Raw genomic sequence first — 26728 nt, forward strand, 5'->3', positions numbered from 1 at the left:
TCCTGAGCCTATTGAAGTTTTCGCCCTATCTCCATAATGTTTTTCCCCATTTTTTCTTTTCTCTCTATTTATTCTTCTATTTTCGTCCTATGTAAAAGGATATACGCTGTATCTCTTCTTTTTTTCCTTCTATTTTCGTGATACGCTGAAGGACACACATTTTTTTTTCTTCATTCTATTCCCGTCACATGTTGAAATATATAATTTTTTCTCCAATTTCTATATCCCTTCACATTCTCCTTTATCCGTCATTGTGTGGAATATACGCTTTTCTCATCCTCATTCTATTTCTATCATAAATAAAAGAATTCCCGCTGTCTTGAAGAAATCAGGAAATCACACTAGGAAAAATCGTGCAGCCGCCGCTCGGGGTTATTCATATAATTTATTCACAACGTAGATTAAGAAAACATGAAAGCCTTGTTGCCGTCCCTTACCCTGACTCTGAGTGTGTGTGATAGTTCTGCTTCCTCGCGCGTTGTCAGAGTGAAGTGAGGGAGTTAAAGCCGGTCTATAGGCGTCATCAACCAGGAGCCGCGTTCAAATAGCCATAAAAAGAGAATAGAGATATATGAAAGGGAGCAATAGGCTATAACTTTATCACCAGCCTCTCGCTCACTGACCCGGAAAGATACAGAAATATACTCACAACCCGGAGCTAGTAACGCCATACACCCTCCTCCTTCTCCTCCTCCTCCTTCTCTTCTTCTTCTTCTTCTTCTTCTTCTTCTTCTTCTTCTTCTTCTTCTTCAACTCCTCCTCCTCCTCCTCCTCTTCTTCTTTCTCCTCTTCCTCTCCCTCGTCAATCTTCTTCTTCTTCTTCTTCCTCTTCCTTTCCTTCGTCTCCTCTCATCATCTACTCCTCCTCCTCCTCCTCTTTATCTTCCTACTCCTCTTCCTCTTCCTAATATTCTTCTTCTTCTTCTTCTTTCCTCCTCCTCCTCCTCCTCCTCCTCCTCCTCCTCCTTCTTATTCTCCTTATTATTATTATTATTATTATTATTATTATTATTATTATTATTATTATTATTATTATTATTATTATTATTATTATTTTCATTTTCATTCCTCCTCTTCGTCCTCCTCCTCCATCTCCTCCTCCTCCTCCTCCAGTTTTTCCATGCTGCTTGGTTCTTTTTCCTTTCCTGCCAGCTTTGGCTGGAGGGATGGGGGGGTGGGGAGGAGCCTTCGCCTTTGCTGTCCTTCATCTTCCACCTTTGATTAGATAGTTAGTGTAGCTTGCCACAAACAGCCTCGTAAGGACCAGCAGGTCTGCTGTTGTTTGTTCTTCCTTTGTGTTTCTTTGTGTTTCTTCTTCTTCTTCTTCTTCTTCTTCTTCTTCTTCTTCTTCTTCTTCTTCTTCTTCTTCTTCTTCTTCTTCTTCTTCTTCTCCTCCTCCTCCTCCTCCTCCTCCTCCTTCTCTACAGATATTATTAAATGTCAAGGAAGTGGATGAGGGATAATAAAGGTCGCATGAGAAAAAGAAATGAATTTACAGAGAAAAAAGGTATACCTGTTTTTTTTTTCTTCCTTTTTCTGAACATCATCTTCCCCTTCGTCATCTGATACACGAATAATTCAGTTCACAAAAAATATGGCCGACCTTCTTCTTCTTCTTCTTCTTCTTCTTCTTCTTCTTCTTCTTCTCCTTCTCCTTCTCCTTCTCCTTTTCGTCCTTCTCCTCCTTCTTCTCCTTCTTCTCCTTCTTCTCCTTCTTCTCCTTCTCCTCCTCCTCCTCCTCCTCCATCCGTTCTTTGCTGTCTTTATTTACGATTCTTCTATTACACTCCCGCGCGTTTTTCTCCTCTTTTTGTTTTGCAATTCTTTTATTAGCTTTTTATTTTTTACAATATTTAAGTGACATTTTCATTTTCTTTGCGAGATTGAGATGACTTTCAGTTTTTTTTTTTTTTTTTTGGGGGGGGGCTCGTTCGGTATTTTTTTCTCTCTCTGAGTACGAAACTTGTCGATGAGATTATTACTTTTTAACGCTTCGATGAGTCTCGCTTCCCGATATATCACGCTCCGATTGTATCTTTTTTTTAAATCGATGTTCCACGACTGATTCCGAAGTTGTTGTTTTTTCTCGTTTTGATTTTCCAGCAATTCTTTCTCGGTACAAAATTTTCACGTCATATATGTCATTTTTTCGAATACTAACTTCCTCCCTAGACCAATTTCCTCGCATCTTTTGTATACATGTTTACCGTGTCACTTTCTTTATTCACGTGTATATAATTGTTTACTCGACCAATATCACGGAACGATCCTTAATACAAACGTACTGAACAAATATTACCATGCTCCACTTTCCTCCTCCATCACTTGCATCCATATTTTAAGATTCCGTCGCCTTGTGCCTCCATGTTAACTGTTTACACGACCAGTACACACACACACACACACACACACACACACACACACACACACACCTATTGCACAAACATTCCCGTCTATCACTTTCCCAGTCATCCATGTCTCACGAAAGTACCTCCACCACCTGGCTCTGAATCCACCTTCGATGTTTACTCTACCTGTACACCCAGAAACACCATAATACACCTGCACCTATTGTCCAAATACTACAGCAAGGCGTAAGACCTTTCCGTAACCCTAACACGAGCTGGCTAGGCCTCGGGGTAGCGGAAGCGACGGCCATAACCATCGAGTAATAATAATTCTCCTCCTCCTCATCTCTCTCTCTCTCTCTCTCTCTCTCTCTCTCTCTCTCTCTCTCTCTCTCTCTCTCTCTCTCTCTCTCTCTTACGCATTATATGTATTGTATCAGAGCGTAAAGGTCAGAGTTAACTGCTCACTTCCAAAGATGAAATGATTATAGTTCATGTTCTGAAATGTCATTAATCACGTCGTTTTTTTATTATTATTATTAAAGTGGAAGTGATTATAGCTTTTTTATCTAGTTATTGTTATCATCGTTGTTATTAAGTTGCTATTATTATCGCTGTCATTGTTATTATTATTTTCATTATCACTGGTGTTGTCATTATTATCACTACGTACGCTGATATTGTTACTAGGTATTACCACAATGACCTTAGTGCCACTGGGAGTAACAGTGTCAGGTAAACCTTCAGCGTCAAGGTGGTGGGGATTGGGAAAGCTCATAAGAAGCTTGTCAGTCCTGCTGGTGATTGTTTGTGTGTGTGTGTGTGTGTGTGTGTGTGTGTGTGTGTGTGTGTGTGTGTGTGTGTGTGTGTGTAGCTTGACTAAATTGCTCATAACCGCTTTACTAAAAACAATAAAGATTTATGTAAAAAAAAAGCGGTTGGAGCTTCAGAGGAAAAGACTTATCACAGAATTCCAGATAACAGTAAATAAAGCAAAGTTGGTGGCACGTAAAGTTGGCGGCACGTAAAGTTGGCGGCACGTAAAGTTGGCGGCACGTAAAGTTGGCGGCACATTCTAGAGCTGCGCATGGCCTCGGTGCTCATCTCCGTTGCATTAGCCCTTGAGCATGTGGTAGGCATCAGCAGTAAGAGAGTAAAAATCATGTGCAGTGTTGCTATGAATACTAAATCCAAACCAGCAGCCTCACCAACGTGGATTTAACACATGTAGTAAAACGTGCTTAAGTCTCACAGCAAGCACCTCAACGCCACCCCCCTCTGTTGTTAGCGGCGTGATACAGAGCGACTCAGCATCCTCGCCGCACCGCCCCCTGTGCTGAGAGAGGCATTACACGGGACAACACGTGGCCTGGATAACTAAGCTCATGGTTCATTATCTTCCGCGCCTCGCATCACGCCACCAATTGCTACGCCACCTTACCACCTCGCATATCCCAACGGCCGCTAATCCACACTATGCTAATTTACTAAGAGTCGTATTACAAGACAGATCGACTCCCAAGAACACATATTTGACAAGGCTTTCGTAGGAGTGGTGGGCATTTCCAGGGGAAGTTTTATGACCCTGGTGGTAGTGTGAGTCTTCTTCTGTACCATGAACCTGAAGAAACACCCATTGGAGCCCGACTGACCTCCAATTTGACCTTTAGAAATGGCTGATGTGAGAAGTAAGATGTGTTTCATAATACCAACCCAGCCACCTTCGCATCATACTACGCCACCTTGCCGCCTCGCACATCCCAACGGCCGCTAAACCACACCATGCTAATCCACACTATGCTCCACGGCACCACTACATAACCTTACATCCACACCGCACCCAGCCACCCCAAGCACACTACCCCACCTTGCCGCCTTACACACCACCACACACCGCTAAACTACGCCATGCTATTCCACACTATGCTACACCGCGACACTACATAGCAAAAAACTTTACACCCATACCACACCAAGCGCCCCCCAAGCAAGCTACACCACTTTGCAGCCTCACGGTAAATCACACCATATCACACCACACCACTGCACAGCCACAGCCTCACACTGTCTACATACCCTTTACATACCCTTCCTGTCCTCCTTCCCCTTCACTTCCTCTCCCTCTCCTTTCTTTCCACCTTTCTCTCCCTCTCCTTTTTTCCTCCTCTTTTTCTCCCTCTATCTCCCCCTCTCCTTCAATTTCCTTCACTTAACACACCCTTCACCCCTTCCTCCCCACCTTCTTCCACTTCCCTCCTCCTCCCTTTCCTTTCCGTCTCCTTCCCTTTCCTTCACCTTCCCTCCCACACCCCACCGAGTCACCCTCAGCACAACGATCCTCATCTTACCTCTCGACAAACTTACAGCCTAAAAATAACCAAAAATGAGCTCCGTTCTGCGGCAGCAAATATCCCCAAGCATTGTAACGGGATCATTATAAATATGCATTCGCGTGTTTTAACTAATTCAGAGCCGGTTATAAACAGATTATTTCCATGGCACAACACTAAAATAAACATGATAAAACGTGTTAAGTCAATCCTTTACGCTAAATTTAAATACTGCGGCAGGTGGGCGGCAGCGCAGGTGATGAACTAACGAGCTTTTCCTTTAGATAATTAATTACATGGTACAAATAATCGTGATGAAAGTAGTAGTAGCAGTAGTAATAGTAGTAGTAGTAGTAGTAGTAGTAGTAGTGCTGGCAGTAGTAGTAGTAGTAGTAGGAGTAGGAGTAGTAGTAGTAGTAGTAGTAAAAGTAGAGTGCTGACCGCAAGGCTGTGTGTGTGTGTGTGTGTGAATAATTACAATATTGATGATGATGATGATGATGATGATGACGACAAATATAGTAATGATAATAAAAATGCTGATGATAATGAGAATAATAATAATAATAATAATAATAATAATAATAATAATAATAATAATAATAATAATAATAATAATAATAATAATAATAATAATAATAATAATAATAATAATAATAATAATAATAACAAAAACAACAATACAAATAATATTAAATACAAACAACAAAGGCAAGGCATAAAATATAACATCAAAGCATGCCGTGAAAACATGACATGCACTTCAATTAAAAATATTAAAAAAAAACACTCCAGAGAATGAAAAATAAATAGCATTGCAATAAACATGTTCCCTGTCTGACCACAATAACAACAAACCGGTTGATACGAGATGCCCCTCACACACACACACACACACACACACACACACACACACACACACACACACACACACACACACATAACCAATAAACAGCAGCAGTTGCATCCGTTAGCAGTGTGGTGCTCAGCTGTTCCCTTCGCTGCCTTTGTTTCTTAATGTGTTCCTTCCCTTCCCTTCCCTCCCCTTCCTCCCTTCGTCCCCAATACTCCCCCTTCTACTGGCTTCCCTCTTTAAACTCTTCCTTCCTTCCCTCCCCCTCAATCCCCTCCTCCCTTCCCTTGTCTCCAATACCCTCCCGCTCTTTAAAAATATTCCTTCCAGTTGCCATCCTTTTTTGTTTGCCTTTTATCCTTTCTCCTTTGCTCTTTAAATGTCTTCCTTTCCTTACTTCCTTCTTTCTTTTTCCTTTTTCTTTTTTTTATCGTATCTCCTTTGCTTTTTAAATGTCTTCCTTTCCTTACTTCCTTCTTTATCTTTCCTCTTTCTTCTCTCACCCTTTCCATTTTGCTTTTTAAATGTCTGCATTGCCCTATTTTCTTCTTTTCCTCCCCTCCCTTCTCTTTAACTAATTACCCCTAACTTCGCTTTAATTAAACCTTTACTCCCCCTTCACTCACCCCTCCCCTTCCATTTTCTTGCCCCTACTCCCTTTCCACTCAGTACCTTGATTTGATTTTATCCCTCCCATATCCCATACATTGTTACCTCAAACCACCATGTCATTAAACCCTTTCTTCCTTTACTTCCCTTTACATTTCCCTTTACTTCCTATCTTCTCTTTTTTCCATTTCCAAACAGTATTCTCCCTTCTAACCCCTCTTTTATTTTCTTATACTAACTACTTCAGTCCCTCCCTCTCTTCCTATTTCCTACTCTACCTAAGAACCGTAAAATCTTTCCCCATATTTTACTCCATACCTCAGTCCCTCCCTGCCTTCCCATTTCCTACCCTCCCAAAATATATATAAAAAAAAATGGCTCTCTCCCTTCTTTCCTAACTCCCTCTATATTTCATTATTATTGCCGTTCTCACATCAATTTCTCTCCCTTTCCTCCAAGTTTTTCCCCCATCGTCCCCCCTCCCAAATACCTACGTTCTTCATCAGGTATTCCTGCACATATTTTTTACCTGTGCGATTTCTTTAGCGTTTTTATTTCTCGTCTTCAGACTCAGCGACGTATGCTACACTTCACGCTTTTTTTTCTTTTCTTTCTCTTCTTTTTTGTTATTCTTTCACATCTCAGTCCCATCTGTCTTCCCCGTGCCATTCCTTCCTCTCGGTAAAGCAAGTCCAAGTTACCTCCAGGAAAAGAAAAAGAAGGAGAATGTTTATTTAATCTCCCTCCCACGGGTTTTTCTTTCTTTCTTCTTCAACTTCTTCTTTTACCTTCCTCCCTCCCTCCCTTCTTATATCCGGCTTCGTCCATTTCTCTTTCTTTCTCAGCGTTCTTTATTCATTATTGCTTTTCTCTTTTTAAACTTATTCTTCATATTACTATTCTTATTTGTATTATTCGTATTATTATTATCCTCCTCCTCCTCACATTAAAAGTTCCCTACCATTCCATTATGCAACTTTTCCTGAGATCATTTTGTATAGATTGCATTCCATCTCATTTTCGCCTCCTCATTCTTTTATACCTCGTCTCTCGTCTCCTCATCCTCCTCCTCCTCCTCCTCCTCCTCCTCCTCCTCCTCCTCCTCCTCTCCCTCCTCTTCGGACTCAGCTTCATCGTCTTCCTCCTCTTTCCTCGATGTCATCCTAGCTGTTTCATCTCCCGCTTCTCCTCTCTCAAGCAAGACAGACAGACATGAAGAGGAGGAAGAGGAGGAGGAGGAGGGAGGGCGGAAGGGCAGAAGAACGATAAGGAAGTATAATAAAATAAATGAGGTGGACGAAATAAAAAAAACGTACAAAATAAATCATCGCTTTCGTTTCACTTGACATACAGGATAACACACACACACACACACACACACACACAACCGAGCGAGAAGATACAATGATATTAAATCCCACATAACGTAAAAGAACAAAATTTTACATCCACACACAAGACAAGCTAAAAAAAAAAAAACAGATGAACAGGAAATACACGAACATAAAACACACACACACACACACACACACACACACACACACACACACACACACACACACTCACTCACAAACACGACGAAAAAAATGAATGAATGAATCCGCGCAACGTCGAGTGTGTCAGTGAAATGAAAAAGAAAATCGAAAGGGTGGTGGTTGGGGGGGGGGGGGGGAGGGAGTGAGAGAGAGAGAGAGAGAGAGAGAGAGAGAGAGAGAGAGAGAGAGAGAGAGAGAGAGAGAGAGAGAGAGAGAGAGAGAGAGAGAGAGAGAGAGAGAACGTTGAAAATAAATGCAGAGCGGTGGACGACGGCGACGAAATATGGAGGTATAAAGAGCGGGAAATAGTTTATGGTCCCGGCGACAGGTGAGAGGGACAGGCAGAGCGAGGGAGAGGCGAAAAATGCTGAGGTGAGTGGGAAGTGGGAGTATGCAAATAGGAGTAGCTTTAGTAAATGGGTAGAGAGAGAGAGAGAGAGAGAGAGAGAGAGAGAGAGAGAGAGAGAGAGAGAGAGAGAGAGAGAGAGAGAGAGAGAGAGAGAGAGAGAGAGAGAGAGAGAGAGAGAGAGAGAGAGAGAGAGAGAGAGAGAGAGAGAGAGAGAGAGAGAGAGAGAGAGAGAGAGAGAGAGAGAGAGAGAGAGAGACGCAGTACCAGACAGACACATTTCAGGCAGAAGTATACAGACTAACAGACACGGAGGCAAAAGTACACGGGGAAAAGAGAAATACACACACACAGAGTAAGAATAAAAAGGCGAGGCGAGAACACACGGGCGGCGGAACTATTTTTTTATTCAATGTTCTAATCCGAGAAGACTTTGCAGCGCGCACGAAAAGTAGAAACGAAAAAAAAAAATATCAACTCCGAAACTTTGGATTAAAAAAACAACACACTGACTTGCAAAGGAATCTAGAGGTCAAAAGGTCAAGGGAGTTAAAAAAAAGAAGCTATAACTCATCAAGGAGTTTATTGTCAAGAAGGGAAAAAGTAGGTCAGAGAGGGTTTCGAAGAGAGAGAGAGAGAGAGAGAGAGAGAGAGAGAGAGAGAGAGAGAGAGAGAGAGAGAGAGAGAGAGAGAGAGAGAGAGAGAGAGAGAGAGAGAGAGAGAGAGAGAGAGAGAGAGAGAGAGAGAGAGAGAGAGAGAGAGAGAGAGAGTAGCAGGAAGACAAAGAGAAAAAAAAGATGAAAGAAGAGAGAGAGAAGGAGAGAGAGAGAGGAGAGAGAGAGAGAGAGAGAGAGAGAGAGAGAGAGAGAGAGAGAGAGAGAGAGAGAGAGAGAGAGAGAGAGAGAGAGAGAGAGAGAGAGAGAGAGAGAGAGAGAGAGAGAGAGAGAGAGAGAGAGGAAAGGAAGAGAAGGTGAAGAAATGCTACACGGAAGGATGTCGTAAAGGAAGGAAAAGGAGAGGGAAGGAAAGGAAGAAGAGACGGACAACACCATATACAAGAGAGACCCACCGAGGCAAGGAGGAGGAGGAGGAGGAGGAGGAGGAGGAAGAGGAGGGGGAGGAGGAGGAGGAGGAGGTTACAAAAACAGATCTATACTCGCTGACGTGGATACACAAAACAGGGTGACCATATAGATAAAATGAAAAGTGGGTAGATAGATAGATAGATTATTAAAGAAAGCGACAGACAACCAAATAAAAAGATAGACAAGTCGATAGGTATATTGATAAAAGATAAAGAGACGGACAGAGAACATTACAAAGACAAATTCGAAGTACTACATTGACATATTCCATAACTTAAAGAATATTACCTAGACCCTTTAAACAAACAAATAGATACAGCCAAACAGATAGAAATAGATAAACGGTCAAACAGGGAGATCAACAAACAGATAGATGAAGACAAAACAGTTAAAATATCAACAGAATACAGACACCAAAGTTGACAGAAGGTGTGACACTAATTAGAGTTGCACAGGTGAATGCTGAAGTCACCTGTGATCACCTGGAGAGAGAGAGAGAGAGAGAGAGAGAGAGAGAGAGGGGGGTATGTATATAAGGTATGTCATCCTTGCTCCCCCCCCCCCCTGCACCCAGACCAATGGGGGGAAAGGGAGGGGAACGGTGAAGCTGACCCAAATAACTTCAAACTTCAAATTTACAAGTTCAGGCTAGACATTTCAGCCAACATGACTCTTAGCCTCCGCCCGGTAATCTCTCTTGTCTTGTCTTGTCTTGTCTTCTCTCTCTCTCTCTCTCCACTATCATTATTTTTCATTCTTTCCTCTTTGTCTCCCCTCCTTCCGTTTTTTCCTCCTTTCTATCCACTCCTATATTTTTCTTTCACTATCATGTTTCCAGTATCTATGTTTTCCCACTTTTCCGGTTTCTCTTTCATGTCATTTCTCTTCTCCACCTTTCATTTACCTTTACCTTTGTTTCCCTTCTTTTATGACAACTGAAAGCACCTGTATCTATATCCCCGGACATATCCCCCTTCAGTTTTTTTTTTCTCTCATTATTTATCCCCCTTCTTTCTCTCCGTCTCTCCATCTGTCACTTACTCTTCACTCTTTCCTCCATTCCTCTCTCTCCCTTCTTGTTTGATTTCCTTTCTTCCATCACTATTAAAACCCTTTCACATCTTCTTATCGTTTTCTTTATCTTATTTTTTCCCCGTATCTTCTTCTTCACCTCTCAATTATTCTTCACCCTTCCCCTTCCTCTTTTTCTTAAACCTCTTTCCTCCGTTCACACTGGAAACCCTCCCATCTATTTTTCCTGTCCTCTTCCTTTCCCATTTTTTCTGTCATCTTCCTTATCCTTTTCCTTCCTTTTTCCCTTCCCTCGACTCTCCGATGCCAAGGAAAGTCCACACCGCCTGGCCCTCATCTTTCTCAATAACCATTCTTCCAGACCAACCGTAATCCCTTCTCCTCTAGGTCCATTAACCCACATATTCTTTAACATACCACACCACTCCTCACTCCCCTTCCCTAAAGAGTAAACAGAATACTCCACCTTCGTCTCCTAACTCTTCTTCCTCCTTCTACCATTCACTACCTCCAAGGCCCTGATCCTCTTCTCCCTTTCCAACCTTTCAATATCTCCTTGACTCTTCACATCATATTTTTCTCCCAGTGATGCTCCGGCCACCCCCGCCTTCTTCCCTCCGGCTCTCTGCGTGCCCCCAATAAGCACCCCCTCCGGTCCCTTCACTCTTCTCTCCCCTCACCCACAATGTCTAGGTCCGATATTTTCCAGCATCCTCGACTCTTATATCAGACCCCTCGCAAATCCCCCCACCCCCCACCCTCGCCCACTCTCTCTCTCTCTCTCTCTCTCTCCCTTTCCTACTCCGTACCTTTCTTTCTTCTTCCTCTCCCTCCTCGCCCTTCAGCCTCCCTCACAGAACTGGAAATATCCCTGATTGATTGGAGTTTCCTGGAATTACCACGATTTTTTAAAGAAATTAAAAAATGATGGACGTCGAGAGAAAAAAAATAAAACAAGGGATCCGTGTGTGTGTGTGTGTGTGTGTGTGTGTGTGTGTGTGTGTGTGTGTGTGTGTGTGTGTGTGTGTGTGTGTGTGTGTGTGTGTGTGTGTGTGTGTGTGTGTGTGTGTGTGTGTGTGTGTGTGTGTGTGTGTGTGTGTGTGTGTGTGTGTGTGTGTGTGTGTGTGTGTTTAGGTAAGCAGGTAGATAGGCAGGGAGGGAGGAGGGTAGGCAGGTAAAAGGATGAGCAGGGAAGCAGGTAGGTGGTAAAGCAGATAGACAGGTAGACAGGCGTAGTGAGGCAAACAGATAGGTAGGCAGACTTGTGGGTAGGAGGGTAAAGCAGAACATGTGCGGGCCCAACGTGCGGTCATCGCCATCTCGTGCAGTCATGGTTAACTTGAGCATATGCAGGTAACGAGGGGTGATTGGAACAGACCAGGTGCGCGGCGTGGCGGTGCTCCTGGAGTGGCTGTTAGCGGAGGTGGTGACACATTTAATAGTAGCGGTAATGGTAGTAATAGTGGTGGTGATGGTGATACTGGTGATGGTGGTGGTGATGGTTCTCGGTAATACTGGTGGCAAAGCAAGGAGGAGCAAGGCGATTCGAACCCCTGACACTACCAAAACTACAGCAATAACACGGCCAACAATACCATAGTCCCCTCTCGCTAGGCAGGTACGAAGAGAGAGAGAGAGAGAGAGAGAGAGAGAGAGAGAGAGAGAGAGAGAGAGAGAGAGAGAGAGAGAGAGAGAGAGAGAGAGAGAGAGAGAATCAGATATTGTTTGGGATTACGCTTCAGTACACTTCAAGAAGCGTATACGCACCTCTGATTGAATGTATCTAACCGCCTCTCTCTCTCTCTCTCTCTCTCTCTCGTAAAACTGTAAACCACTACGGCTGATAATTTTGACGAAGTAGAGATTCCCGGAACTCACGTCGACAAAACTGGTGAAACATGAAAAAACGACAGATGCTTTAATAGGGAATGCCCTTAAACGGTCGCCCGGGGAGGGAACGGCAGCAACTGAATGGAAGGTAGCCGATAGGTTCAAGCCTAACGACCTACATTCTCGTATCGCAGCCTTACAGAGTATTTATATGTACCACGAATGATTTAAAAGCCGATTCGTCTTTCATTCATATATATTTCAAAGGAGCGAGAAAATCTGAAGACCTACATTCACGAGACACCTTTGGGCAGCAGATAACAATTAAAATGACCCACCTTCCTTTTATCTCTTGTTGAATGAATACCACGAATAACTGAATAAGTCGTCTTACATTCATATATACTTCAAAGGAGTGGGAAACATTTTTAAGACCCACGTTCAGAAGACAGCTTTGGACTTCAACTGTGAGCAAAGGATAGCAGTTATGATGACCCACGGTTTTTTTTTCCCATCTCTCGTTTGCAGTGATTGTTGAATGAGGCAGATGAATTAATGACAAGACTACTGAAAACTTTACCTGCGCTCCATTCACGGCAAGGCTCACAGAATCGCTGCCCCGCTGCGTCAAGGGAACCAAAACAAGGGAAATCAACGTGCGGATCACTGAAAACGTATCTTAAAAAAACGGTGACCTGCATCGGATAAGCCACAGAACCAGAACGTAGAATTATGACTCCGTACCTTCAAAGAGCACGACGGGATAGGCAGGAGAGATAGACATATAGGATGATTGGTTTACTGGAGTGTGTAATTACGGCACCGCAATTATTGTGATCATATGGCAAGGTAACGTGAGTGAACCAGAGCGTCTTATTCACCAACCTTGCCCTCCTGACACGTGGATGGCGAGGGACCGATCAAAGAAGAGCAAGATCACAAGTACAGACGCAGGATTTCACGCACGCTGCTCTCACGGGAATCAGGAAGGAGCTAAGGGTTATATTCTTATGCAACATTTCAGCTCCCAAGCACACATATTTGACAAGGCTTTCGTAGGAGTTTGGGGGCATTTCCAGGGCTAGTTTAATGACCCCAGGCGGTAGTGTGATCCTTCTTTTGTACCAGGAAGTTTAAAAAGGCACTTAATAGAACCCAAATGATCTCCCTTTGACCTTTGAAAACAGTTGATGTGAAAGGCGGAGGCGTCTGAGAATAGTGACCTAAAACAATTGACATTCACCTGAAGGATACAAAAAAACAGATCAAGGGTTCGAGTTCCAAGAAGCAAATGTTGACGCGATAAATACCCGTGAGTTGCCAACACGTGATTAATTATAGCACCCTAAGATAAATGTTCCTCCAATCTCCTTGAACGCAATAAAAAAAGCTTAAGCTGCTCAAAAACGGTAACATGACCCGGAGAGCACCGTGAAAGGAACTTGGCTACAAATATTTGCAAGCAATCACGTGTTTTATGGTTAAGTATTAAGCTTCAATGGTGATGAAGGCGAGGGCGAGGACGAGGACGAAGAAGAGGAAGAGGAGGGGGAAGAGGAAGAGGAAGAGGAAAGAGAAAAGAAAGACTAGGAGGAGGAGAAGGAAGAGAAAGACGAGGTGGGGAAGTAAAAAATAACAACCAAAAATAACAATAACAGCAAAAAAAGTAATAACAACAATAACAACAATAGGCGTAACTACAGTACATACATAACAGCAAGATCAGAGCCACCGAGCGACGCGTGCAGTAACTTCGCTATCAATGCCTGCGCGACCAAACTAGAGCACGGCGGGAGAGTCAAGGCAAGGCAACCCATCCACCGCTGCTGACCTGGATAGCGGAGTGAACAGCGGCAATGGTGATGGGAATGATAGTGGCTGTGATAGTGATGGTGGTGGTGGTCAGGGAGCAGTGATGATGGTGCTAGTGGGGAGGAGGATGGTGGTGGTGGTGGTGATAATGGGCGTTGCAGAATAGCAGAATGTAGCAAAGTCCATCCAGTTAATACTCCAATGGAAAAAGATGATATTACGTGAGAGATATCAAGTGTAAAGATATTGGTAGTGATAGTGGTGGTGGTGATGATGGCGGGAGAGGAGGAGGAGAGGAGACAGTAACAGATGATGACGGTAATGATGACGATGATGACGACGATGGGAAGTACAGAACGGGAAGAGTATAACAGGCATTAAAAGCAGCCTTGCGTTCGTAGTTCACATAATATCGCTAGAATTGAATAATAAAAAGGAAGTAATGGCTCACGGGAATCTGGAATCGCTGCGGGAGATGTACGTAAATGGGACGCACTCAATAGCGGGAGAACTAATGAGGGCCGTGGAGGGAACGGTCCAAATTAACACACCGGGAAAAGAATAAAAACGAAAAAATTGCCACGGGATAACATTTTTGGGGAGGGCAAAAGGGGTTGATCATTTTGCGATTGTTACGGTTCGACAATTTTAAGTTTTCATATCGACCAACATTGCAACAGAGAGAGAGAGAGAGAGAGAGAGAGAGAGAGAGGAGAGAGAGAGAGAGAGAGAGAGAGAGAGAGAGAGAGAGAGAGAGAGAGAGAGAGAGAGAGAGAGAGAGAGAGAGAGAGAGAGAGAGAGAGAGAGAGAGAGAGAGAGAGAGAGAGAGAGAGAGAGAGAGAGAGAGAGAGAGAGAGAGAGAGAGAGAGAGAGAGAGAGAGAGAGAGAGAGAGAGAGAGAGAGAGAGAGAGAGAGAGAGAGAGAGAGAGAGAGAGAGAGAGAGAGAGAGAGAGAGAGAGAGAGAGAGAGAGAGAGAGAGGCACGATGGAATTCAATTATGATGAGTAAATAGAGGAAAACAAATCAAACAATCAAGGAGAGAAAACAACAATAGACAAACACGCAACAAGAGAGAGAGGCAGACCGACAGAGACATGGAGGGGGGGGGGGAGAGAGAGAGAGAGAGAGAGAGAGAGAGAGAGAGAGAGAGAGAGAGAGAGAGAGAGAGAGAGAGAGAGAGAGAGAGAGAGAGAGAGAGAGAGAGAGAGAGAGAGAGAGAGAGAGAGAGAAGCGAAAAGGCAAGAGGCAGTATCCTTTAACCGAGCTCTCCTTCCCATCTCCTTCTCCTCGACTTCTTCCATCTGATGCCGGTGGAGTGGAATGAGGCAGCGATCAGGATCAGGCGTCCGTACAATAATGGTAAGGTAAACACGCCTGGATATAACCCGTACAGTCACTCACTCAGTTGAAGCAGACGTTCCCTACGGCAGCCGGCAAGCACAGCATCCCACTCCCTCCCTACCTCACTTCCTCGATCTGGCTTGCTTGCTTGCTTGCTTGCTTGCTTAACACGCACGTCTGCATGTGTGAGTGTGTTTGCGTGTGTGTGTGTGTGTGTGTGTGTGTGTGTGTGTGTGTGTGTGTGTGTGTGTTCTCTCTCTCTCTCTCTCTCTCTCTCTCTCTCTCTACGTTAGGATGTTTAGTATTTCATAAGTAAGCGAATGCGAATGACAGGAATAGGGGAGAATATCATGGTTGAGTCTCTCTCTCTCTCTCTCTCTGTGTGTGTGTGTGTGTGTGTGTGTGTGTGTAAAGGAAGCGAAAATGAGAGGCACACGGAACAAGAAGGAGAGATAAGAAAAATGTAGGAGCGAAAACGCTATCTGGCGAGCACACACACACACACACACACACACACACACACACACACACACACACACACACACACTGAACATAATGGAAAAAAATAAAATGATAAACGCAGTGCAATTTTTTGACTCTAGAAACTACAAATTTAGAGGATGATGCCATTTTTATAGAAAGTAATAATGGCAAATATACCTAACAGCAACAAAATAATAACAATAATAATAATAATAATAATAATAATAATAGTAAACCAACCCACGAATGCGACCATCTAACTACTCGCTTTCCTTCGCCTTGCCCCAAAACACTTTCTACCGTGAGACTCGCGGCGACAAACAAACAAACCAGCCGCGAGAAGAAAGCAGGTAAAAAGACGGCACGCAATGAGGACAAACACTGAAAGAAACGCTTGCAGGGCCTGGGAGCAAAACAAGATTACGCTTTTTGTGTGAGGTGGGGAAAGCGGGAATAGCGAGGTTGAGGAAGAGAGAACGGAGGCTAGAAAGGCAAAGAAGTAGTAGTAGTAGTAGTAGTAGTAGTAGTAGTAGTAGTAGTAGTAGAAGAAGAAGAAGAAGAAGAAGAAGAAGAAGATAACCGGGTATAAATATAATATCATCCAGTAACACCCATCCACATCACCGCTTAGCAGCCATTCCACTTCATCATTCCATCTCATCAGACTGCATTAAGCACAACTAAACCGGATTCCTTATCATCACAAGTCATTCCACGGGTTTACATTACGTTCTACTTCCTCAAATTGGATTCCACCTCCATCACTATTAAATGGAATATCATCCACATGCTTTTGTACCTAATTGCATAGCCTTCCATTATAGTTTTTCATTCCACCTCATCACACACCAGTCCACGAAATCATTTGTTATTCAACACTAGCATAAGTCATTCCACAGCATCACTTGTCATTCTATCTTATCACACCCCACTCCACATCGTTTCTTGTCAGGCCATTCCATCACAAGTCATTCACCTTTACCTTGAACCGTAGATTTTAGGACATACCACCCCACTTTGGCTTCACCTTTATGAATACCTCCCAATCTCACTAACAATAAGATCCAATTAACACACACACACACACACACACACACACACACACACACACACACACACACACCTGGTAACTTATAGTCCCAAGTCTTTCTCTGCCTCTGTGGTGGATAGTGAAGTGTTTCCCATGTGGTATTGGTATGCTGGATATCCCCTCCCAAGATGCAGGACTTTACATTTTTCTTCATTGAATTGTAGCAGCCACTTTTTGTTCCATTCCTGAAGCTAGGTGATGTCTTTTTGTAGGAAATCTGTAGTCAAGGGGTTAAAACAGGAAGGCTAAATGAAATAACTTACACTATAGGTTAATAAAACAGGACATGCCTAAAGTCCACTCAACAAAATCAACTTAGCATGCACCGAGTGACTTTTTCAGCCTCCCTTGCTTTTTTTTTTTTTTTTTTTTTTTTGCAACAAAGGAGACAGCTCAAGGACACAATAATGAAAAAAAAGCCCGCTACTCGCTGCTCCTAAAAAGAATCCAAAGAGGTTGCCGAAAGAGGGCTTTACAGATAACGTGTGTGTTGCTTTCCTGCATAGTAACTAATACGATCGAAAACGTGCGGGAAAATCATCGTAATATATGAGTGTACCGAAACCGCATCTCTCTCCCGAAATTGACCTATCTTTCGGCCGCTCCTCTAACTCTTTTCTAGAAGCAGTGACTAGCGGGCTTTCGTTTCATATTTGTTTCCTTTTTTTATACCCTTGAACTGACACCTTTGCTGTAAAAAAAAGAAAAAAGATAAAGCCTCAGTATCATTTCGCGATATATTACATTTTTTCCAAGTTAAAATAAAGATATTGCGTTCTCTGACTTCCACTCCCGGCAAGAAAAACACACGCCAACCCCATGACGTGGCCTCGTACTCCCTTCCAATGAATAAAGGGCCACTGACTAACTAAATGCCTCGCCCTCCGTGGTGCTCCTCTCCCTTCCCTTGCATGCCAGAGCTGCTAGTGACTGCATGACGTCCGCGCTTTCCCTCTCCTCCTCTCCCCAGAGCACCCCGCGATAACAAGCTTCCCGTACTCTCCAGTCAGTTTCTCCCTCGCCCCGCCATATCGCCAATCACGGGGCCCTGATCGCATAATAGCTTCAAGTTATTCCCTCGTGCATCACTCTATATTAGATTTCTCTTTCCCCGGAGTCAGTCGCCGTCTCTCTTCTCCTCCCTTCGCTCACTTTCTTGACTGCCAAATCTAATCCCGAGTCAGTCTCCAAATTTAATCACGGGAGACCAAAGGAAGGAGCGTGGGAGGGCAGGGGGGAGGGGGAGGAGGATGGGGAGGCGGAGGAATGGAGTGGGATGGAGTGGGAGCGTGAAAGGAAACTCTGATAGATGTAAACACATTTTTCAAACATGGAGACGTCCGCAAGCACACCTGGGAGGCACCTGCTTGATTAGGAGAGAGAGAGAGAGAGAGAGAGAGAGAGAGAGAGAGAGAGAGAGAGAGAGAGAGAGAGAGAGAGAGAGAGAGAGAGAGAGAGAGAGAGAGAGAGAGAGAGAGAGACAGACAGAGAGAGAGAGAGAGAGAGAGAGAGAGAGAGAGAGAGAGAGAGAGAGAGAGAGAGTAAGACAGACAGACAGGCAGGAAAGCAGAGACATAGGTAGACATACACACATAGAGACAGACAAACAAGGGGGGCACATAAAAGGGTTAACAGCAAACTAACAGAAAAGGAGTAGAGACATACACACATACAGACAAACACAGACAGACAAACAAAGAAAGAGGAGGGTACATACAAGACTAAACACAGCGGAGATGAGCGACATTAGGGTTGTGGAGAGGACATCACATCCACGATCGGGAAATAAATGATCAATGACAGCATCTGGAACAAGACACCAAGACCGTGGAATCAGTTTACAGCGACACGAGCAGAAGGGAGGAGACGAGGGAGGGAAGGAAGAGATGAGTTGAGAAAAGAAGAGCAAGAAAAGGCAGATTGAGAGGAGAAAGTAGAGCAGGAATGAGGGCAACAGGAAGGAAAAGATGAGTTAAGAAGAGATGAAAAAAAAGCAGGAAAGAGGATTAGAGAAAGGAAGTATTAGATGAGTTAAGAAGAGAAGAGATGAGAGGAAAAGAGAACGGGGAGGTAAAGGATGATAAAAGAACAGAGAAGATATAGGAGATGAGATGTAAAAGCAAAAGAATTTAACAAGAGAAAGTAAGATAAAAGGAAACACGAAAATATTGAGTAAAGTAGGATTAAGAAGGAAAGAAAAGGACACAATCAAGAGAGAAGAGAAGGATGATGACAAGGAGAGACACAGAGAGAGAGAGAGAGGCAAAGACGGAAGTTGTTACGAAGAGAAAAGTGAGAGAGGAAGGATGGAAGGAAGAAAGAAGGGAGGAGGAAGACAAGGAAGGCAAGAGTCAGGGAGAGGAGAGGAGGAAAGAAGGGATGGAGTGCTTCTGGCAGGAGTTAACAACGAAGTGGAGACTGCAAGACCTGGTGACAGTGGCAGAGAAAAGATGGTACAAGGAGAGAGAGAGAGAGAGAGAGAGAGAGAGAGAGAGAGAGAGAGAGAGAGAGAGAGAGAGAGAGAGAGAGAGAGAGAGAGAGAGAGAGAGAGAGAGAGAGAGAGAGAGAGAGAGAGAGAGAGAGAGAGAGAGAGAGAATGGAAGACACATCAGGAAAGCAGACAATGAAACAGAGGTAGAGACATACACACATGCAAACAAAGACAGGCAGACAGACAGACAGCAAAGCGAAAGCCCATGAAAGACCAACACGAGACAGGTGAGTGAGTGGCTTCAATGGTGACGGAATTACTCAAAGAGACAAGAGTGAAACCTGACGAAGCGAGTGGACAGACGCGAAGCTGAGAGGCACACACTAGGCTGACTGACTGGCTGACTGACTGACTGCATGGGCGCTGGACCGACCCTGACACTTGAGTGGTAAAAAAAAAATATAAAAAAAGAAAGAGAAAGAAAAACGATGGTGAAAGCTAAAACATGGGTAGCAGGGTGGCGCGGTGGTGGTGGAGATAGGCTGGCCAAGGGAAGCCTGAGAGTGAGTGAGGGAGAGAGATAAAGGAGAGATGGCGGTAAGGTGCGTGGGCAGGAGGTGAAAGGTGAGTCTGTGTGGGTGTGTGGGGGGTGAGAAGGAGGAAAGGTGGAACTTGTACAGGTGGATAAGAAAGTATAGCTTGGTATGGAAGTGTTAAAGTGAGATAGAGGGAGAGACAGATAGAGACAGACAGACAGACAGAGACAGACAATGATCCCCTTCTCTCCTCCACCCCCACCCCACACCCACACAATCAAAATCCAAAAATACTAAGAATTAAGTAATGTCTATTTTTCCCGCAGTTGATACATAAAAGGCCTTTGTATGATTAACGCTTCATTAGTTGGACGTAATTATCGGACAAACAGTTCTCATCGGCGCAGTAAATCGCAACAATTTTGATGCTGATATTTCCTTATTAATCACAGCAAGTAGACAAACATATCAGGCCCCGTTCGCTCGCCGCCCTTTCAACAGTTTGCCCTTCAGGAGGATGGATCAGTGGGCACAACATTAGTTTTCCTAGACACCAATAATGTTCCATAGTTCCTAGAAATCCACACGCAGCAATACTCACTTCGTAACATTTCACTGGATTTTACGACGATCCTCTTTTATTACGCAAACTTGAATTCTGGCGTGTTCTTAAAAATGTGTGTTAACTTTACCATGCTACTGAAAATTACCGCAACGCTAATGATTACAAAACGTTGCTTAATTTCAAAATGTTGCTAAATTACGTGACGGTATTTATTGGAACTTATAATTCTGCTTTCCTCTTCCAGCCACAGTTTCACGAAGTCCTCGACCCCCGCTGCTGCTGCTGGTGATCCTTCATTGGCGAGTGTTAATGGACGTGGATGCGAGCAGGAGTGAGGTTGTTAATTACGCGTGTCAATTAGGAACATGTTTGAAGACGATGAAACGAGGGTGGATTAGAAAATTACATAGAACCGGGTCACAAGGGCACCCCCACCCCCACTGATCACTGACCTTTCGGCTGCAAGCTTTACCGGATATCAGACGCGAGGTGGTAGAGGGAGTCGAGTTTATTTTTGTCTCGAAATAACAGTCCTTCCTTCCCATCTGTTTCGCGCGGGAAATGGAGAAACGATGGCGATGACTACGATGAATGGTTTTATGATTCCGTCGAGGGTGGAAGCTTCCCCCATTTCCTAGTGACGTTAAAAGTGAAGGAAATTCTTATATGATCCAGCTGCAGCTTCCAACGGCCTGGTTTTAGGTCCTTGTCTCGAACCAGCGCTGCCATGAAATCAAAGAGCAGCTTCACGACAAGTATTCTTCCAGTTTACGGTGGAGGCAGGGTTTTCAGGCCAATAGCTTTCCCGAATTTCTTGCAAGGTTTTCCCCGTGCTGTAAGAATGTCGTTTCTGACGGGATTACACCAGCCAGTCTCTATACACAGTACAGGAGAGTTCAAATTGGTGAAGGTCAATCTCGGTGACTAATGATATTCTCTTCGTACCTTCACATAATAAAATGACTGATGACGTTACGTAAATTAGTAGGCTAGTGTAAATTAATCTTTTCTAATACTGGAGTCATCGAAATAGTCCTCCATTCAATAGAAGCGAATCTAAGCAACAAACACAATTGTGGACGTGAATAGATGACCAGTATTTTTCTCTTTCGGTACTTTTGTAATATCAAGAATGAACATGTTTAGGGTTATTATGACATTTAGATCAATCAACCTTAACTTCACTTAGATCAATCAACCTTAACTTCAGCGACTTCGGTCAAGAGGAGCACCGGGGGGCGGCATGGGCCAAGCAAGAGTCATGCAACACGGCAGTCATTATAAATAAAATTAGGCCGCGCCACTGACGAGATGGGGCCGTCCGTAAGGTCCCTCAAGAGAGCCAATGGGCGTTACAGGCAGCACATAAAAAATAAAAAAACATAAAGGCGTCTGTTCAGTGTTATGTATTCCGATAATAACTTTTTGCTGAGCGACAATATTGACGGTTTGGGGGGTACTGGGGCATCCATCACCATCGCCATAACATATCCTGCACACCATATCAGTAACTTTACTGTGCATTAGTACTTAAATTCCTAATCCTATTATTAATATTAACATCAATAACCGCCGGACCGTAAACCGATATGGAATAACTTTTAATATACCTCTGAATATTTCAAACCCCAACACTTGTAATTCTTTAGTTTGCCGCCGAGGGAAATAAAATGTAAATAATAAAAGAGTACCCGACCCTTAATGTGTACGTGTGTTTGTTTGGGGGTGGGAGGGGGGGGGGGCGTCTCTCTCTCTCTCTCTCTCTCTCTCTCTCTCTATCTCTCTCAAATCCATATCATCTATTTTCTTTTACTTCTTTGTTATCGGGACGTCTTTCAGTTACACCACGCAAGTCGATGTATTGAAGCACTGAATAAGCGCTACACACACACACACACACACACACGTCATCGCTCCCCGCCCGTAAATGTGCTTGTCGTGGCCTCATGTATACGTAATGCGTCACGCCCGCCGCCCCTGAATTATGATGAGCGGGCGCTGACGCAATGGCCGGCAGCACACCCACACGCGCGGCACAATACACTTCTTTCCTATCCAAATACTGTAAGAATGTTTACCCCGCTCCCCAATGTATCACTGACAGCACGCAGACCTATCGCTACTGCATGAATACTGAGTAAGTTATTGAAATGAGACGTCATTTCATTTCCTGATGATGTAATAAATATAAGTGCAGCAAAAGTATTAGTCTTAGTTCGTCCTCAAACACTTACTGGCGCTTCTGAGTGGTACAGAACATGCAAATATATATGGTTTAATATATGGTAACCTAAAAAGAGACAACATTTACAGCTGATATCTCGAACAATACAACAATAAAAAAAAATATTACTGACATCTGTACTGAACTTTTTTTAATATTCATGTATTTATATTTTTCTGCAGGTTAATATCAACAAAAGCTAACTTTCACTTGCCACTGAAAGCCCTTTTGCAAATGGCTTCTTTAATATTTGAGAGCATTACAAGAAAAGAAGCAAAAGCATATCACTAAAAGGACAGACTTTTCCTCAACGCTCCCTCGATCCCGCCGCCACGCTCTCCATGACACGACCACGCGCCCGAAAAGGCCGCTCGCTTCGTCGCGCGGCAAGAGTACGCCAGACCGAACTGAGCCATTAATTAATTACCGTACTCAAGCATAAAAAATAAAAAATAAAAAAAATAAAAAAAACTCATCTCACCTCCTCACCTTACCTCACAGGACCTTTTACACACACACGCACAAACATACGCAGGCACGAATATACGCACGCACGACCACACACACACACACACACACACACACACACACACACACACACAGAATAGCAAACAAATAAACATAGCGTAGGCAAACACACACACACACACACACACACACACACACACACACACACACACACACACACACACGCACATATCGCCGCACTGACATATTCACTGCCAAACTATTTCAACTATCCACTGGACCCACCTGCCTATATAACTTTGATACTCAACACATAAATTGATACGATTTGAATGTGAATTATTACCGATGAAAATACATTTATGAGCTGCAACTTTAGATTACCGTGTTTGAAATACTAGACATCATTATTTTGGCAATATTAATCAAGAGGAACAAGAACAAAAACAAGTAGAACAAGAACAAAAGGATCAAGAACAACCACAGTAACAGTTGCTCACGTATCATGGTGGCCACTTAAAATAAAATTCCCAAGCGTCATTAATGGCCACAAGACTGCCTGCCGACGCTATGGACCTGAACAAAGAAAATGACGGGAATAAAAGACAACGGCGAAAAAATACTTAAAGGATCAATGTACTTAGTATACTTAAATTCTGCAGAGGTTTTTTTTTTTTTTTTTTTTTTTTTTTTGTGTGTGTGTGTGTGTGTGTGTGTGTGTGTGTCAGTGTGTGTCGACGGCGCTGCAGTCTATTTCTCAACCCAAGCATTTTATCTGCATCCGATCTTCCCTTTCTCCTTTCCACCCATCATTCCACTCATCATTCCACTCCATCCACTGCCAACATGCCTTTACTTCTCCATCTTTTGCTCCCTCTATCTCCACGGATCCACACCTCCTCCCTCTCTCTCCCTCCCTCTTTCGCTCCCACTCTGACCTTTTTTTTCTTTCGCATTCATCCACCTTTACTCTTTTACCTCTCAACTCTGTCTCCTTTGATTCCATTTTTCTCTCCCTTGCAACTTCTGTGTACTTGCGTCCTCACTTCTCATGTTGCTCTTTCCCGTCAATTAGTGAGGCATTTCTCTTACTAAAACTTTCCTCTCCTCTTTTTTTCTGGTTCCACTTTCTTCCTTGTCCCCCTTCGTCTTCTCCTCCTCTTCAATCCGCAGTGCTCCTCTTCCTAAATACTTCCTCCCTTTTTTTCAAGTCCCTCGTCCTCTCCACTTTCTTCCTTGTCCCTCTTCGTCTTCTTTTTCTCCTCTTCCTAAATACTTCCTCCCTCTTTTTCTACTCCCTCGTCCTCTCCGCTTTCTTCCTCGTCCCCCTTCGTCTTCTCCTCCTCTTCCTAAATACTTCCTCCCACTTTTTCTAGTCCCTCGTCCTCTCCGCTTTCCTCCTTGTCCTCCTTCGTCTATTCCGCCTCCGCCTCTCCCTTCTCCACTGTGCTTCTCTCTCCTCTTTCTCTCCCTTGTATCTTTATCCACTCGTTTCCTTTCTCCCCTCTTCTCTTTTTTTTTATCTTTCTACTGTCCCTTCCCTTCCAAATCACTTATCCTGTCCCTTTTATGGTCTTCCTTCCTGTATCTTTTTTACCTTTTCTTTTATTTCCTGCCCATCACTTCGACGCTATTCACCTTTCACTTTCTACCTTTACATCCCTTCTCTTTGTTCCCTCTTTCTTTTCCTATATTTCTTCACCCTCTCCCCCTCCTTTCTCTTCACAGCGTTTTTCCCATTCTCACCTATTTTCCTCTCTTCACTCGTTTCAATACTCTTCTCTCTCCTTCCTTCTCTTCTCTTCGTTTTTCCTATCCTCACCTCTCCTCTCCTCCTCCTCCTTTTCCTTCCCTTTAAAAACTTCCTCTCTTTACTCCTCTTCCTCCTCCTCCCTTTCGTTTCCTCTCCCTTCATCTCCCCACTTCAATCCCCATATTTTTCTGCTCCCCCCACCCTTCCCCACTCTTCCCCTCTCGTCTCGTGCTCTCGGCGATTGCTTCACAGGACAACAATACAAACCTGGCGGGGAAAACAACTACTAAAATAAACTCTGTTGATTTAGAGTCTCTTTGGGCAAGCTTGCAGAAAGGGGGAAGGAGGGGGAGGCGAGCGAAAGGGCTGTAGGGAGCGAATGAAGTGAGAACGAGAAGAGGTTGCTAAAGGGAGGTATTGGCGAAGGGTGATTGTGTGGGTAGTGCATGTAGTGGTTGTGAAGGTATTAAGTGCTGGTGGTGATGGTGGGGATGATGATACTGGTCGTGGAGATGGTAATAGCAGTGGTAGTGGAGGTGGCGATGGCGGTGAAGGTAATAGGGATGGAGACGGGAATAGGTGTGGGTAGGTGAAGAACATGGTGATGCCGAAGGGTGGAAGGGAGGGAGGAAGGTGTGAAGTGACGCGGAAGGGAGGAGGAGGAGGAGGAGGAGGCTGTGAGAAAAAAAGGATGGGAAGGAGAAGGAGGTGGAGGAGGAGGAAGAAGAGAAACTGCAGCGGTAAGGTATGAGATTGAAACTATTATAGAATGACGGTGGGGAATGAGGAGCAGAGGCGGGAACTTACGTGGGGTGCTGAGACTGGGGAAGGCATGGCGGTGGGGAGGAGGAGGAGGAGGGGAAGGAGGAGGAGGGAGAATTGGACGAGAGCTGGCGAGTCGTCGTAAGAGAGGGAGGGAAGATGGAGGATGCGGAGCTCAGCGGGAAAACAGATAACAGATAAAAGAAGATTGTGTATGTTTGAGATGCCACGCCAGCACAGGAGACGCCTTCCCTCTCCCCCTCACCCTCTCCTCCTCCTCCTCCTCCTCTTCTTCCTTATCGTTCTCTTCCCGTCCCATTCCCTGCCTATATCTTATCCTCGCATTTCCCCTTTTTCCTCCTCCTCCTCCTCTTCTTCTTTCTTATCGTTCTCTTCCCGTCCCATTCCCTACCTATATCTTATCCTCGCCTTTCCCCTTTTTCTGACCTTTACCGCATACTCAACTTTCCCTTTCCCTTCACCTCGTCTTTCATATCATACTCTGACCTTTCCCCTTCCTTACCTACATCTTATCCTTGCCTTACCTTATTCTCCCCTTTTCCTTTCCTACACATTTCCCTTATACTTTCTTTTTCCCCCATTCTCCTTCCTTGTATACATCTCTCTTCCTCTTCCCCCTCCTATTTCTTACCCTATCCTTCCCCTTCCTTGTATGTTACCCGTTTTCCCCTCCCCTTAGTTTGTCTCCTCCTCCCTTCCTCTTTCCTTAACCTTTCCCATTCCCTTCCCATTGTCGTCCGTCTTCCCCTCCTATTGCCTTCCCTCTAACTTTCCTCTTATCTTCCTCCTCTCTCTGACCTATCCTTTCTTCCTCCCCCTCCATTTTCTTTTTCTTTTTCTCCTGCCCTCCCTTACTCTCGCCTTTCCCCTTTCTCTGTTCTTACCTTATCCTCTCTTGTCTCTCTTTTCCGATATCCTTCTCCTCTTCATTAATGCTCTCCTTCCCAGAACCACGTAAATCCTCCTCCTCCTCCTCCTCCTCCTCCTCTCCCCCCTTCACCCTCACTTAAGAACACAAAGGGCCACTCATAAGAGATAGCGAACCTAAGCTTTTTTCTCGTTTTAAGCGGATTTATGGGAATGGGAAATCTCTAACAAGGTATTTATACAGTGCACGTGTTTTTTTTTCTGTATCGTTGTTGCTACTAATTACAGAGGAAAAACATATGTGAAAACAGTGCTGGTTATTCTCTCTAGAGTCCTTTACTTTCCCTTTAAAGAATAATAAAGACGTAACAGTGTATTCAAATCTTTCTCATACCCTTATAGTAAAT

The 26728-nt window shown here is 44.0% G+C and overlaps 1 long non-coding RNA gene across 1 annotated transcript in view; it reads right to left on the reverse strand.

Moving 5' to 3' along the window:
• Positions 1-26728, reverse strand: part of LOC127002255 (uncharacterized) — a 342113-nt gene that overhangs the window by 202131 nt on the left and 113254 nt on the right. The window lies entirely within an intron of this gene.

Source organism: Eriocheir sinensis, chromosome 2, assembly GCF_024679095.1.
Source record: "Eriocheir sinensis breed Jianghai 21 chromosome 2, ASM2467909v1, whole genome shotgun sequence".
NCBI classification, from domain to species: Eukaryota; Metazoa; Arthropoda; class Malacostraca; order Decapoda; family Varunidae; genus Eriocheir; species Eriocheir sinensis.